Here is a 17,095-nt window from a genome sequence, read left to right as displayed (position 1 = left end):
CATTTTTTGGTGTTATTTGTTATCTTCTTTTGCCATTTCCATTGTGTAATTTCTAGTGGAAAAGTTAGAACAATAAGGTATTTTTCATTCCTTCACTGCATCAAATAGTATTAGAGCTAGTGCAGCCTTGTGATTGTAAATTTGAATTTGTGATCTTGAGAAGTTGTAGACTTTTTGTTTGTGGGGTGGTAGAACTAAGGATATGACCTACTTCAACAAAGGGGATTTCACATGGAGGTTAAAAATAGGATTTGTTTCTAGTTATACATCATACACAAAGTTTCAACAAATAGGAGTTAACTAGATCAAGTTTTGGAGATTATGAACCTTGAGATCTTGGTTGTGGGGTGATAGAAGTGAATCTTAACTAAAATTATAGGGGGCTACATATGAAAATTTGGAAGAGTTTGTGAATTATTTAAAGGTAAAGTTGGTGATGTCAAGAAGAGAGCTTTTTTGAGCCAATTTGTAGGTATTAGTAGATTTCATTATTATGTTGGGAAAATCAACACTTATGATCATATCATCTCACCAAAGCTAAGAAAACCAAGAAGGAGATTCCAAATATTTGTAAGGATCTTACCTAAAAGAACGGATCCTAGAAGGCTAGAGAAAATGATTGTTGTAAGTAAGGTTGATGATTAGCATTCTAGTTTTTCATTGATATTTACATGGTTTTTATCAGTGTCAAAATATTTATCTGGACCTTGGTTATCCTAGTAGTTTATTTTTGGCTATAAACCACTTAGTTTCCAATAATTCTAAGGTATCGATTGGCTATTCATTAATTATAATTCTCATTGGACTAGCATGAGTTGCATAGTTTTTTCATGACCATTCAATCAACATTATTGATTCTTTATTTCATATAGTGGTGGTTGCTTCGATCATCTTGGTGTTCCATGGATCTTATATTTTGGATTAGTCCTTTATGAAGTATGTTGTTGTTATTCAGTCCTAAAAAATATTTATAGTGTTTTAATCATAACTATTGGCACTAATGATTGTAGAAGTGTGTTTCTGTGCTTGAGAGTCTTCACATTTCTTGAGGTGGTGTATACCTGTATCTATCTATTTTGGCCTATATATTTATGTTGGAAGTTTGGTATATATATTACTTGTTAATGTATATCTCATATATATGAAAGTTATCAAGAATGTGAGTTGGCGATTTTTATTTCTTTGTAATGTAAGTGCAAACCATCTAGACGGGTTGATCAAGGATTTACAAATAGTTTCTAATTGGAATTTGTAGAGGCCTGATGCTATATTATATTTTTCTTACACTTTAAATTTTGGTAGTGATCTTTCATTTTAGTAGTGAGCCTTTTTGTATTTTAGGGTGTAGCTACTTGAGGAATTATCATACTAGAAGTACCACTTCTTCTTTTTGGCAGTTATCCTTGTTTTATCAAAACACCCAATAGATTTCACCTTAATTGATGTTGTTCATTTAATGATAATTAGTTTCCCTATGGTTTTCTTAGTTTGGGTTTCCACATAATATTTGGTGTTCATTAAGTCAAGGTACCTATGTTCTTAATGCTTATCATTTGATGGAGAATTGTTGTGCATTAACCAAAATATCTTTGGTAATAATGGATGTATGTTTTCCTATAACCAACATTTGGAAAGGTTTTTAAGATTTTGTGGAATAACTAATTCACCCATCACTTAGTTATTCAACCTATTCAATAACTAGTATCAGAGCTTGGTTCCTTGGTTTGAATCTTAACAACTTGAAGTAGATTTGATAGAGCACAAATTGAATATCCCTATGTTTAATTGGTCTAATTATAGCTCATGGAAATATCAAATGAAATAATACCTATAAGACATGGAAGCAAGTAGAGACAACGTATGTGTTCCCAATAAATGACTTGTATAAAATAGTAGAGATTGAAGTGTATGAGGAAAATGAGAGGGAAATATATGTTATTAAAAGTGGTTTTTCTAAATGAGAACTTTCTCAATTCTTTAAATATTTCTTATGAAGTTTGGGAGAAACTAAAAGAGATCTATGAAGGAAATGCAAAACTAAAATTGTCTCAAAAGTTGATTTCTAAGAGACATTATGATAATCTTAGAATGGAATATGGTGAAGGTATCAAAATTTACTTTCAAAGATTTGACTGTCCAGTTAAAGAAATCAAGGATCATGGCAACAATATAACTAATGAATGTTTCATGGAGAATGTAATCACACTAATTATGAGGTTGTCAATATCCAAATTTTAACATCCATTTCTATGCAAACAATTTAATTAATTTTACATAAATGATATATATTATATACAATCTGGCTTATTGATGGTAGTCAAACAGTCGTCAATTTTAAGACCGTAACATGCTTACATCAGCAAAAAAAAGGCCCTCCTAATGATGTGACAGGTATAGATTCTGACATGGATGTATAAAATTATGATGATGTGGTAGTGTCATGTGTCTATTGATGTGGCATATGGAATTTTGACTTGGCACACATGGTTGTTGATGTGTCTTAAAGATGACTAGGCAACTGACTAGGTTGTACATATGCTCTATTGACATGGCACTCTACATAGCAAGTCTATTTGTCACTATAGCACTAGGTTGGCAACGCATGGAGGTCTAACTATGCTCCAACTATGCATAGATGTGGTAGGTTTTGGTAGCATTGAGGAGATGGTTGGTGGTGAGTTTCTAATTGGTCAGTGCCGGTAGAGTGGTCACCGATGGTGACTGAGGACATCGACAGTGGGAGTTTAACAAGCATCAGTGAAGCTACAAGGGTTGCTAGGAAGAAGGCCGATGAGAGGAAATCTAAGAAGGATAGTGGGAATTAATCCCACATGCATCTTATTGGTGGGTTATTAAGAATTTAAAAACTACTGCACTTGGAAGGTTATTCAGCTTGAAAGTTGCTAGTCTTTGATCTGCTGAGTGTTATGTGTGTGGTTGTCAGAATGTGGTAACTGCCAATTTGGCCTGCCATTGCCAGAATATAGAATATGCCATTCTGTGATGGAATATTCTATACAGTGGCTAAGATTCATCCACCCAATTCCTACAAAAAAATTCCTCTATAGGTTTGATAGATCGAAAAAAAATTGAACAAAATACAAACATTGCAGATCTAAAAATATAGGATATGCAAATATGAAAATTTAAAAATATTATAGAGAAAATATGCATTTGAAAAATAAATTATATAGATCTAATAGATCATACCAAATTCTACAAATCAGGCCTTTGAGTGCTGGTTTGCAAAACAAATTTTGCCTCAAATTTGACTATGGCCTAAGGTAGGTGAATTTATAGTCAAATTTCACTAATTGATGCTCCAAACACAATAGAAAGGTCTTCATTGGCTCTAGATGCTCTCAATGACTGTGATACTATGGATCTGAATCGAGGTCCTCAAGGAGGTGAAGCAAGAATGGTCTCCAATGGCTATGAAATGATGCTCCTGTGGCTTTAATACCATGTAAGAATTTTCCCTAGGGAAAAATCACCCAAGACCAAGAAGCTCAAGCACTAGCACAATATGGACCAATAAAGTATGATAAAATAACAATATGAAATTGAATTGATGTTCAATTATACTAGAAGTGCTTGTATATAAAGACCTCTAGAATGACTAGGGGTTAGCACCTCACAACTAAGCACATGTCCACCAAGAGTGGATTATCCTCCATTGAGCACAAAAGTTAGTGCAATGATAAGAGGACAAACCTACATAGTGTGTCACATAAAATTATATTGTAGATACCATGTGCTTAATTAGACTGTGAACAATTGTTTTGTCTATGTGACAACTCACTTGCTTATACAAACTCCATTGTTGTAGACACCATGTGCTAAAATAGAGTTGCTAACTCTTGTGTTGTCAACATGACACCTCATATGCGTACGCATACTCCTAGGTATCTAACCTAATAAAATAATGCATTTATCCTAAGTAAAGTTAAGTAAAGTGTAAATAATAATTATTTACACGAAGAATATATATATATATATAATTAATTAATTTTAAGTAAATGATATACATACATACATATGTATACATATATATACATACATATATATACATATATGTGTATATGTGTGTGTGTGTGTGTGTATGTGTATGTATATATGTATGCAGATATGTATGTATATACATGTGTGTGTGTGTGTATCTTAGAATGCATTTAATAATTAACATGTTTAAACCTTGATTCCTAACTTCCCTCCTACACCTATCCTTGGGAGATCATGGATTTACTTGTCATAGGGTGCTTGACACCAGTACATCCTCTAGTTTTACTCTACCTCTATGTACACAACACCATCTATCAACTCCTAGTATTGTAGTAAGAGAATAAAAGATTCAATTTTAAACATCTTAATTCTTTTACAATTATAATTTATATACATATAAATATAATTATTATTAATAAATATTTTTTATTATATATAATCCCAAGTATAATTATATAGTCCTACAAAAGATTCCTTAATTCTTATGTCAATTATAATTTATCTATTCAATACATTATTATATATTAATAGACAATGTATCATATCTAACTTAGTATCTTCATGAACATACATTTTAGTAAATATAACACTTCAATAAAAGATACCACTTGTATAAATCACATACCTTTTTTGTGGTTTGAAAATCCAAATTCCTTGGCTAGAAATTCTTTTTCATTTCTATCCTTCCTAATGTAATGCTCAGCTAAGGGATCCAAAGAATTAACCTAAAATTTCACTAAGTTTGGTAGCATTTTTTTTTTAATTTTAAACAAGAAAGATAAACCATTCATATCAAACACATAGTAGCAGAAGTATTAACATTCAATCAACTATAAGCACACATAACAGGTTACATTCCTTAGGGATCCCAAGACGTTGAGTCACATTTAATCTAATCAATACTAAGTCTAACAAAATACTTTGGTACCAAATGTCCATTAATAAATTACATTTCCAGATGCTCAATCATCCATTGTACATGCCACAGGGTATGAAAGGCTTAAAAGAATATACATGTGTTAAAATAAAGATACATCATTCTCATCAAATCCATGATACAAGTGCAATAAAGTAAATGAAACCAAATTCCATACATGATACATCATCATAGAAGATAAGAACACTACACATAATTATCTAAATGCACGGTTCCTCCCAACCGTAAATAGCATCATTAGACCATCGTGGGCCCTAGCCATCCCTCTGTGTGTAATATCCCAAATCACTGAAGAGATCATCAGTATTATCATAATAGGAATGTTACTCCTAAAACATACTACATCATATGCTGAAAGAAATCTAACATGTAAAATAAAGCATAAGATAAGTAAACAACATCATCTATCACATGTTAATCATCAATATAAGGAAACATGTCAGTAAATAGCATCCATCATAATATCCAAGAATAGAATGAAGATAAATACCAACCAAGAATGCTCCAACCATGGTGTCTATGGATGGATCTCAAATGGTAAGAGTGGAAAAGCACTACCACCTAACTGCATGGAACCTAAATGGTCCACTCCCACTGCGCTGAGGAGATAATCTCAAATCCCAAACAGGCTATCAAAACACATAGTAAAAATACTCTCTAAGTCCAGGAATCTTAAAAGTATACTAACTCAAAGGTTCCAATCACAAACCGACATCTAATCCCAAAGGCACAACAAAGACATGTAGGAAACCTACTATACAAGTGGGAAAGTGTCATTGCACAGATCATGCTAGAGTTACCCTGGTAGTCTCTCAATAGACCTCAAACCCCTAGTGATCCCTATGCGGCCACTAGTATCTTCTCATACTGACGAGGCATACTATGAAATGCAAGGTCGTAACCAGGCATTCTCTCTACTCTCATTCTAGTCTATACTAGCACTCGAGGCATGGGCGAGAACAAACAATTATCTTATTAGGTTCATTTAATCCCCATTTAGTGTAAATGTTTTCACTTATTAAACAACTTACAATGAGTTACCCTGGCAGCCACTTATAGCTCGACCCCCATTGCAAGCCACTTCCTGACACTACAAGTAGATAACCTACCCTAAGCTCATGGAATCATAAATCATAAATCACAAAATCACCACAGTCCTATACAAGCGACTGGAAAAATACCAAAAGATAATTCATAATAAGAGCATCAAATATCCATTAGCAACTGAAAAGCATCCATAAATAATCATGACCACAACAGTTCTCTATTGGCAATTGAAGGCATCAATGATAATGACAATATCCATTGGTTCTCAACAAGCAACCAAAAAAAAGTATCCTAACAATACTAATCAAAGATGCCAAAAATGGTCGAGTCAAAACATGTCACAACATGACATCATCAAGATCAAAACAAACACTTCAGTCCCATTAAGGGGACTGGAAAGTAACTCAAGTATAACTGATCAATGATTCAAAAATGGTTAAGTCAAGTGTCTCAAACACATACACCTTACCTTCACAAAAGAAGATTGGAAAGCAATAACAATCAGTAAATACAAACATCCCATAGAGCATACCATCACATTACCATGGTTGGGTTTTAAAAAGATCGAGATCAAATAAGATCAACATGCCATCACATCTCTTAACCCCCGAGCCTCTGGTAACAACCTAAGATTAGTCAAAGCTAGGACAAACCCCAAAACCCCAAAAACACAAATATACATAACGAAAAAAATACAACACATATAGAAACAAGATACAAACACATATTTTAGTTTGCTTTTGCAATCACATGGTTAAGCCAAATATGAGGTTTCAGTTTTGGTTTCAGGTATGTCTCATGTGTATAAGATTAATCATTTGATCTACAAGTCAACCCGTTTGTTCCCCTCGATAGCATCATCCTTCCATTACTTAAAATAATATTCTAAGAATAACTGAAGGTTAAATATTTATTCATTAAACTAATCTTCATTGACCTTTAATTAAATTATTCACTTTATTAATTAGTCTTAATTAAATCATTGAATTAAGTAATAATGTACATAGGTACACAATCCATGACTCTTTGTCTTTCTAATGGTACTTAATTAAAACTCAATTAAATATTACTAAAATTTAAGTCTCTTAATTTTAATCATTAATAATCAAATCATCACTAACAACCATTAGAATATCTAAGGTCATTATTCAAGTCATTAAAGTAAGACTTATCAACTTCGATGTAAATACTTTACAACTTTGTTAAAAGAATCATATCAATTAAAACTCTATTACATAACTTAATTATTAATTAAGTTAATTAATAATTACAATACTATATTATTAACTGAATGAATATTATCAAGCGAGAAGACTCTTTTCTAAAATCGACTAAGGTAAACGTTCAAAAAACTTAAATCTTTAAAGTTATAGTTTGATAATTTTCTCAATGATTTAATTCTGACTTTATTACAATACATTATGAGTTTGTTTCCATTAAACACTCCCCATTAAATTCAATCTCCACTTATCCATTGATTTCCAATAAGTCAATGTGCAATTCTACTAAATCCCAATATCATCTATAACAATAATTGAATAACTAAAAACTTCAATCTATAATACACTCTAATAATTAGCCTTAATTAAACTAAATTTAATTAAGTTAATTATTAAATTCTAAATATAAAATTATAATATTATTATATAATTATTACAAATAATATTATTATCATAACTAGTAATAATGAGCAATAAAACAATTTTGTTAATAACCTTTTAAATAATATATATCTATATTTATAAAAACTTTTAACAAAACTATTAATAAAACTTAATCGAATTTTAAACTTTATATCATATTAAAGTAGGGGGGAGCGCTTTGAAGTTTAAGCGATATAAAAATCATTGAACCACTATATACAAAGGCTGTGCGGCCCACGGGTTGCAAGTACCCTGCAGACACGCGAGTACTCTACAACCGGTGCAGGTACGTCGCCGGGTAAGATGGGGGCGTGATAATATAAACCAACCCCCCACAATGTTTGTATAAATTATTATTTTATTTTTATAAAATTTACTTTATTTTAATACGTTTTCATAGAAAACGTTTATCACACAAATTGCAAGTAATTATATCTATTTTTAATAAACTTTTTTTTAAAAACATATAATCTATTTCCTCCTCATATATAACGAAATTTGAAACACAATATATATATATATATATATATATATATATATATATATATATATATATATATATATATATATATATATATATATATATATATATATATCATAGCAAGTCAGAACTAATATGATGGGAAAATTTACTACTATTTCCTGATTATTCTATTCTTTTATTTTATTTTATTTTGTAGTAAGATCCTTATATTCATTCAAAACCTTTTTTAAATCTATTTTCTCAATTCGTCTCTAATTCGAACCCAAACCCAAGTTAGAACTAATTTTTCTTCATAAATAAAACTAGGGTTTCCTAATGTTTTCTTCACAACCAATTAAAAAATTAACATACATATCTAGATTCCAATTCCAAGATTGAAGATTTGTTCATGAAGTGTATTCAGACACATATAACAACCACGATGAAGACAAGAAGAGAAAAAGTGCAAATGGAATATGCGAAAAATCATGAGTGCACCTAGATACTGATGCTAATTTGCTATGCCTCAGAAGTCCATATAAAAATCCTTTCCCTCTCCAACATTCAAAATTCTTCCAAGATCCGAACCGACCGCCTCGAGTGATTAATAATGCTTGTAGAAGCATATGAGGATGTAGAAGCATACAAGCTTCTTGAATGTATATAAACTTGTCCATCCACACTAGGAGAGCCTCTATATAAAGGCCTCTAGGATGCATCTAGAATGTGTCTAGAAAGAACTAGGAGATAAGCATGACAACTAAGCACGTAACTTCCACGACAAGAAGATAAACATGATGTGGTCTCTAGAATGTTGTAGACATCATGTGCTCAAATAATGTGCTAACTCCTAAGTGTAGACAACATGTGCATACTTAGAGTGCAAACTCCAGTGTTGTCTACATGACAACTCTCGAGAATTTACAAACTTCAATGTGAATAATGCACATTAATTTATTTAATGTTCACTTTATTTATTTATTTATTTATTATAAATCTCATGCACTCACTTTATTAAACCCACGTGTTTTATCTTAATATATTTTAATCACATGCATGCATCATGCATTCTAGAATCTTTTAATAATTTTAATATCTTCTCCACTTTTAAATTTATTTTTGAAACTTAATTGATAAAATATTTATTAACTTAAATAATAATATTATTTAGCATTTATTTTTAAAATGAACTCTAAATATATTATTGTTAAATTAAATAAATATTATCACATTCCAAATTTAACTTATATCTTTTATCTCTAAATTAATTCTTTTATTTAATTAATTTCCCAATTAATAAAATAAAATATTAAAATATCATAATAATTTTCCATTAAATTAAATCATTAATTAAATCTTTTAATTAGACTTTATTAATAGAAAATACTCCAAAGACTCACAAAGTAAAATACAAAAACCCATTATAGCCAAAATATATACAAAATCAAAACAAGGGTTAATATCATTAATTACATCATTTGACGCATTCAAAGGCTACTCAACTTAGATACTTGTCCTAACTCTCAATTAGGACAAATGGCTTAAAGGGTTAGGATTTGGACTTGAGAATTTATCTCCCCTCTTACCATTGAGATAATGTGATAAGGTACGCTCATCCTAGCAATTCAGGGAAGTCAATACCCGGTACCTGCAACCTACATAAAATCCATGCATGTACAAGCACAATATATACTAAGCTAACCAAGCAATGGCAGGAAATGGTGCATCATGTAGATCCCGACTAGCAGGTGACTACGACTCTCTTCCTTAACCACATCAGAAATGCCATACAGAAAGAAAATAAGCACGCACACCATACACATGCAAGTATGGGGTAAGTATCCATGAGAAAACACTTATGATAATAAATCATCTAACTAATCATCATCAATAACTAAAATCACTAAATAATCATCATGCAAACATGAAATATAAAGTACCAAGTAATCTCATCATATATCAATTGAATATGATATATCTCAAAATAATGTTACTAATAATCATCCACATAAACCTAACCTAAAAGAGTTCAACAATGATAGCAAAAATGCGAACTAGGGGTAGGCACTACACCTAAAATCTCAATCCTTCTATAATTTTGGTTTTTTTGTATGCTTTTACTATAGTAACTTTACTTACTCTTTAGTTAATGTTTTTCCTTCCTTGACTTTACTTTCCATTTCTTTTAATTCCTTATTTTTGCTTTTGGTGCTTTGTTCTAGGAAAAAGAAAACCTATTTATATGTGTCTTCCCTTCAAGGATGCAACTATTGGTCTCTTAGTTAGAAATGATTATATTTGTATATTAATTTGATACTTTTTCAATAATAGTTATATTAGTTTGTAGACATTCTTTTGTTATAATAACTTGGGTTTTAATTTTGATAAGGGTCATTGTTTAATTTATATATGGCTTTCTAATTAATATTAGATCATTTAGATTATTAAAATATAGTTAGTATTTACATAAACTCATAATATATATAATATATTAGTATTTTTTGATAATATTTGAATATTGTCTATTTTATATTAAAAATATTGAAACATTGATTTATTAAATATTAAATAAGGAATTAGATATAAATTTAATCATGTATTAAAATATATTGTATATTACATATATTCATTCTATATTTAAAGGCATTTGGACATACAATAATTATGGCTTGTGATAAAAATGATTCTAATGATATTACTTGATAGTTATAATGATAAGGTTTTAGTGATTAAGGAAGGGTATGATGCACAAACATTTACAAAAGAATATTTGTTTGGTATTGTGATGACATTTGAGATGAGAAAGTTTGGCACTAACAAGAGAAAATTAGAAACATCTTTCAAAGAAACAAACATTGAGGAAGAGCCTAATGATAATGCAAATGAAAAAGAGTTTGAAGTGAAATTGACAAAAATATTGAGGAAAGGTACTGGAAAGTACAAAGGTATGTTACCCTGAAAATGCTTTAGGTGTAGTCGGGTTAGAAATTTAGCTACTAGATGTCTAGAGAAGGGTCCTAGATAGAAGTTGAAAAGATTCAATGAAAAGGCTTATTATGCGAATGAGAATGCTACTATTTTAAATGATGAGTCAGATGGTGAAGACTATCAATTTTTTGTTGAGAAGATGAGGTAGATGCTAGAGATGATGATAATATTGAAACTAATTTATAGGCTAGAAGTAGTAAGAATGAATGGTTGATTGACAATGGTTTTTCTCATCATATGACTAGAGATTAAAAAAAAATTGTTAAAATTGAAAAATATGATGGTGGTTCTATTAGATTTGGTGATGAGAAATAAGCTTATATTGTTGGTAGAGAACCAATTACTTTTGATGAAAAAATTACATTGACAATGTTTACTTTGTGGAGGGTTTGTATCATAACATGTTGAGTGTTGGAAAAATGTATGAAAATGGATACAATCTTATCTTCATGCATGAAGGTCATGAGATTAGGAAGATAGTGATCTTATTGTAATGAAATGACTTGCACAATAGAAGAAATAATATGAAATATTATAAAAATACTTGATAATAACTAAGAATAGTAGGCCACTTTGAGGGGACAACCTCCAAATATGTCCAATGAGAACACACTTCACAATATGATGTTGAAATAAGACTCACATCCTCGTATATATACCTAATTATGCTTAGGTTGAATAGACACAACCCTACATAACACCTAGGTCGACCTACCTACCTAAATTATAATATATTAATGATAACATGACTTACTTAAGAATTAAGATAGCCACAAGTTGACTATTCATAGCCCTATATACACCAATATTAAGGGCACAGCATGCCCCCTCTCTTGAAAGAAGCATTGTCCTCAATGCTAACCAATTGTGGATTCTTTTGAATGAACCCTACATCTTCCCATGTGGCCTCTTCAACTTGTAAGTTCTTCCATTGGATGAGATATTGAGTCAGGCTTATGTCCCTCAACTTCTCTATGCATGTTTTAAGAATGCATTCTGGTTCCAAAATTATTCTTCCTTCTTCATCAAGTTCTAGTAGTACTATTTGAGTAGGAATATTTGGACCAATTACCTTCTTCAAACAAGAAACATGAAAAAATGGATGTATCCTTGTTATTGGTGGCAACTCAAGCTTGTAGGAAACACCGCCAAATATTTGCATGATTTGGTATGGTCCATAATAGCTTGGAGACAACTTATTCTTCTTCTTTTGTTGCTTCATTGAGATTTGTTTATAAGGTCGCAACCTCAAGAAGACCCTATCCCCAACTTCAAAATTTCTTTAACTACAATGTTGGTACACTTGTTGTTTCTTTCAATTTTGAACCATAGGTAAATTCTCCTTGAGTCATAAAAGTACCTATTGTTGATGAAGCATGTGGTCCTCTACTACTTGAACTCTTGGTAACACCTTTAATGATGATGTGATGGAAGGAGGATGATATCCATAAAGTGCCAAAAATGGAGACATTTTTTATGAGCTATGAAAAGAAGTATTGTACCACCATTCTGCAAGAGGTGGCCAATCTACCCATTGATATTGTTTTTTTTTGAAGTGAAACAACGTAGATATCCTTCCAAACATTTATTAACAACCTCATTTTTTCCATCTAATTGAGGATGGTATGAAGAACTATGAGCCAATTGAGTACCCAAACATGAGAATAAATCTTTCCAAAAGTGACTAGTAAAGATAGGATCACGATCACTAACAATAACCTTAGGTGTGCCATGTAGATTTTGGATATTCTCCAAGAAAACTTTTGCCACTATACTTGTTGTAAAAGGATGTGATAATGTAATGAAATGTGCATATTTAGTGATGCAATCAACTACTACTATGATACCATTATGACCTTTAGATTTGGGAAGCCCTGTGATGAAGTCCATGGATACCTCTTCCCAACATTGCCTAGGAATACATAAAGGTTGCAAGAGAACTGGTGTCTTAATTGTTTCCCCTTATTTCTTTGACAAACCAAACATTCAGCCACAAATTTTTGAACATCACCTTTTAGCCCTTCCCAAAAAAATCTTTCTTGGCCCAATGATATGTCTTAAAAAATCTTGAATGACCACCAATTGGGGACTCATGTAGTTCTTTGAGAATCTTGGGTTTAAGAGTGGAATTCTTGCAAAGATACAAGTGCTCTTTATACCAAAGAATATCCCCCTTTAAAAAACACTTATCTGAACTACTAGGGTCACTTTTTATTTGTTGGATGAGATTACTTGTAGCAACATCATTTTTCCATCTTCTTTGGCTTCTAACACCCAATTTTCTTGTAATATTGAAAGGGTACACAATAAGGCTTCATCTTCTTCATCCTTCCTAGAAAGTGCATCGACCACAATATTTTCCTTGCCTTTCTTGTATACAATTTCAAAGTCATATCGCAACATCTTAGTAACCCATTTTTGTTTCTCTTCTGATGATAGTCTTTGTTCCAAAAAATATTTTAGGCTATCATGATCCATCTTAACCTTAAAGTGTCAACCCATTAAATAAGCCCTCCATTTTTTAACTACATGAAGGATTGCTAACATTTCCTTCTCATAAATATGTTTGACTTGATTTTTAATTTTTAATTGATGAATCTCAAAAGCAATTGGTTGACCTTCTTAAATGAGAACTACTCCTATCCCATTTCTAGAAGCATCACATTCCACAATGAATTCCTTGGCAAAGTCTGGAGTGGCAAGCACTGGAGTTGTACACATAGCCTTCTTCAATTTCTCAAATGATACATAAGCAAATTCATTCCAATGAAAATAATCCTTCTTCAATAGAGTGGTAAGGGGTGTTTTATATGACCATAATTCTTTAAAAATATTCTATAGTGTCTTGTCAATCCCAAGAAACCCCTTCGCTTCTTAATAATTTTTGGAATAGGCCATTCCATGATAGCCTTAATTTTGTTAGGATCCACCTTTACTCCTTCATGTGAAACTATGTGTCCCAAATACTCCACCTCCTTAAGACCAAAAGCACACTTTGATGGCTTAGCATAGAGTTGATGATCTTCAAGTAATTGTAATGCTTGATCTACATGCTACAAATGTTCTTCCCAAGTCTTGTTATAAATTAATATATCATCAATAAACACTAACACAAACTTTCTCAAGGACTTCTTAAAAATGGAATTCATCAAACTTTGGAATGTAGATGGTACATTGGTAAGACCAAATGGCATCACCAAAAATTCATAATGACCCTCATGATTTTGAAATGTTTTCTTACAAATATATTCCTCCTTAATCTAAATTTGATGATAACTTGATCTAAGATCTAACTTGGTAAAATACATAGCTCCATTTAATTCATCTAGAAGATCATCAATGACTAGAATAAGAAACCTTTCTTTAATGATATACTTTTTGAGCACTCTATAATCTAGACACATGTGCCAAGTTTCATCCTTCTTATGCACTATCACAACGAGTGAGGAATAAGCACTTTGGCTACAGCTAATAATTCCTACCTCTAGCATTTCCTCAACATTTTTTTCTCTTGCACTTTTTTGTATATGTGGATATCTATAAGGCTTGATGTTTGGTGGCTAGTTCCCTAGAACTAGTTGTATGGCATGGTTATGATCTCTCTTAGGAGGAATTCCTTTAGGCATATCTCCAAGAATCAGTGAATGATGATCAATTATTACTTGTAAATCTAGATGAGTAAGAGCATTAGATTGAGAGACTTCTAATAAACATAGTTGGAACACAAATCCATCCACACCTTTCTTAAGAAACTTTTGCATTTGATGAGAGCTTACCATCTATGGTGATTTTTCCTTCAATCCCCTTGCCTCCATTGGCTTTCCTTTTGATTGAAATCACATGAATAGTTCTTGGAAGTTCATCTCAATTATTCCCAATGTAGTAAGCCATTTTACTCCCAAAACAATATCCACTCCACTGATGGATATCACATACACTTTCCTGAACAACTAATTGTGCCCCCATCTACAATCATAACTTGAAACTCTGGGGTTAGATATCTAAAACAATTTAGAAGAGTTGCCAACTTTTTGTTGATTAAATTATGAGTACTATCTAAGTCAATCAACATTCTTACTTTCTACTTCTTTAAGACTCTCACTACCTTGAGAGTTTGTGGTGCATTGAAACCTGAAAGTGCATGACAAGAAATGATTGGTTGAGAAGCATGTGATCATTGTTGGTTCGCAAGGATAAATCATAGTTGAAAGTACCTTCTCCAATGGCATGGCTCATTGCAATCCTAGTCATATCATCAACTAGTTTTAGTAGTCAGTTCCATCTCTCAGGTTTCACATTTCCTTGGAATGCCATGGTCTAAATCTTTGAAGTGTGGAATAAATTGATAGTAGTATCTATCTTAGGGTTTAAACTAGCTCAGACTAACAATGATGGAGGAATAACTAAGTTTAAATAGGATAGAAACAAACTACAAGCGAAGGATCTAGAGAAACCTAGATAGATGATGTCAACAACTAATGCCACCCACATGACATTGGATCGCGATGATGCTAAAAGACCTAGAATCATTACAAGATAGGAAAAATTGGGAAGAAAATATAGGGTGAGCTATTAAAGGGTGGCAACATGACAAAACAACTTGGAAATGATTGATGCCTTCTTAATACTCAGCTAGTATCAGTCTAAGTGTTCATTTGATAATTTGCGAATCCTACCACCTATGTGAAGATGATGAGAAATTGTGTGACGATAAGGGATGTCTTCCATATTCTAATATTAAACTATGCTTTTGAATATATCTATTTATAAGAAACCTAACAGCTAATTCTCCATCTCCCCCATGTTTGCTACATAGTTTGAGATTACATATTTATACAAATATGTGTGTGTGTGAGAGAGAGAGAGAGAGAGTTTTAGGACCTGTTAACTTGGACTAAGGGGATAAAAATAGAGAAGGAGATGTTATTAATTTGAGTCCAAATAACCAGAATTGTTCTACTAGGCTAATTTAGTTGGAATATGCAGAAATGTTTGGAATTGCTTTTGATGCCCAATTAGATTGTTTAAGATTATGGATTAAGATTATGCTAATATACTCGAAGTTCTTGTAAAAAACTATTAATCATTAAACATTAAAAAATCTTCGCCATCAACTCCCTTATTAGCTAATTGGTCTGCCTTTGTGTTACCTTCCAAAAAAATATGAAGGAACTAAGTATCTGTGAAATGATCTATAATATTAAGAACATCTTCCAATTTTGAATTTAGGACCTAGTTTAGCGTAGATCTTTTCCTAATGGCATTAAGGACAATATGAGAATCACCTTTAATAATAATCTTTGATAAACCTAAATCTAGGAAAATTTCGAGACCACCTTGTAGAGCTTCTAGTTCTGCGAGGTTGTTAGTTGTAGGAGCTATGTGTTTAGCCCTTCTAAAAATCCACTTGCCTGATGCATTATTAATGATACATCTAATTCTAGCAGTACTAGGGTTGCCTCTTGAGGCTCTGTCAAAATTTAACCTGGTCCACCCCAATGGTGGGGGTGTCCATCTATAGTTCTCCCTGGCTTCTTTATTCTTCTTTTTGTAAATGAGCAGAGGGTTGATTAGGTTTTTCTAGTTTTTTTTCATTAATCCATCCCATCTCGAAAATGAACCTTCCTCTTTATGGGTTTTCCTTAGATGGAAATTTAAGTTTTCCACTATACATGCTTTGATTTTTTTAAGAATCTCATCTGACTGCATATCCTAATTACGAAAAAAATCTTCTGTTCCTTTCTTTCCAAATCTCCTATGTAAGGATAGATGGGCATAAATTCCAAATTTATTGTTAATACCTTTACAACTCTCTATTGGCCAACCCTTAAGGAAATCAATAAGGGATAATGGCATGAGAGCAGTCCAACCCAACATCTGTCTAAGCCATTCCCAACAGAGTTTTGTATATGGGCATTTACATAGGATGTGATTAGTATCTTCACTATCTTTCCTACAAAGCACACATCTTGATGGACCCTTGACAACTAACTTACATAGTTTGTCAGCTATAAG

This window comes from Cupressus sempervirens, chromosome 11 (genome assembly GCF_028749045.1).
Source record: "Cupressus sempervirens isolate cs-2001-9-10 chromosome 11, ASM2874904v1, whole genome shotgun sequence".
Taxonomy (NCBI): Eukaryota; Viridiplantae; Streptophyta; class Pinopsida; order Cupressales; family Cupressaceae; genus Cupressus; species Cupressus sempervirens.
Note: the sequence above shows the minus strand (reverse complement) of the source record.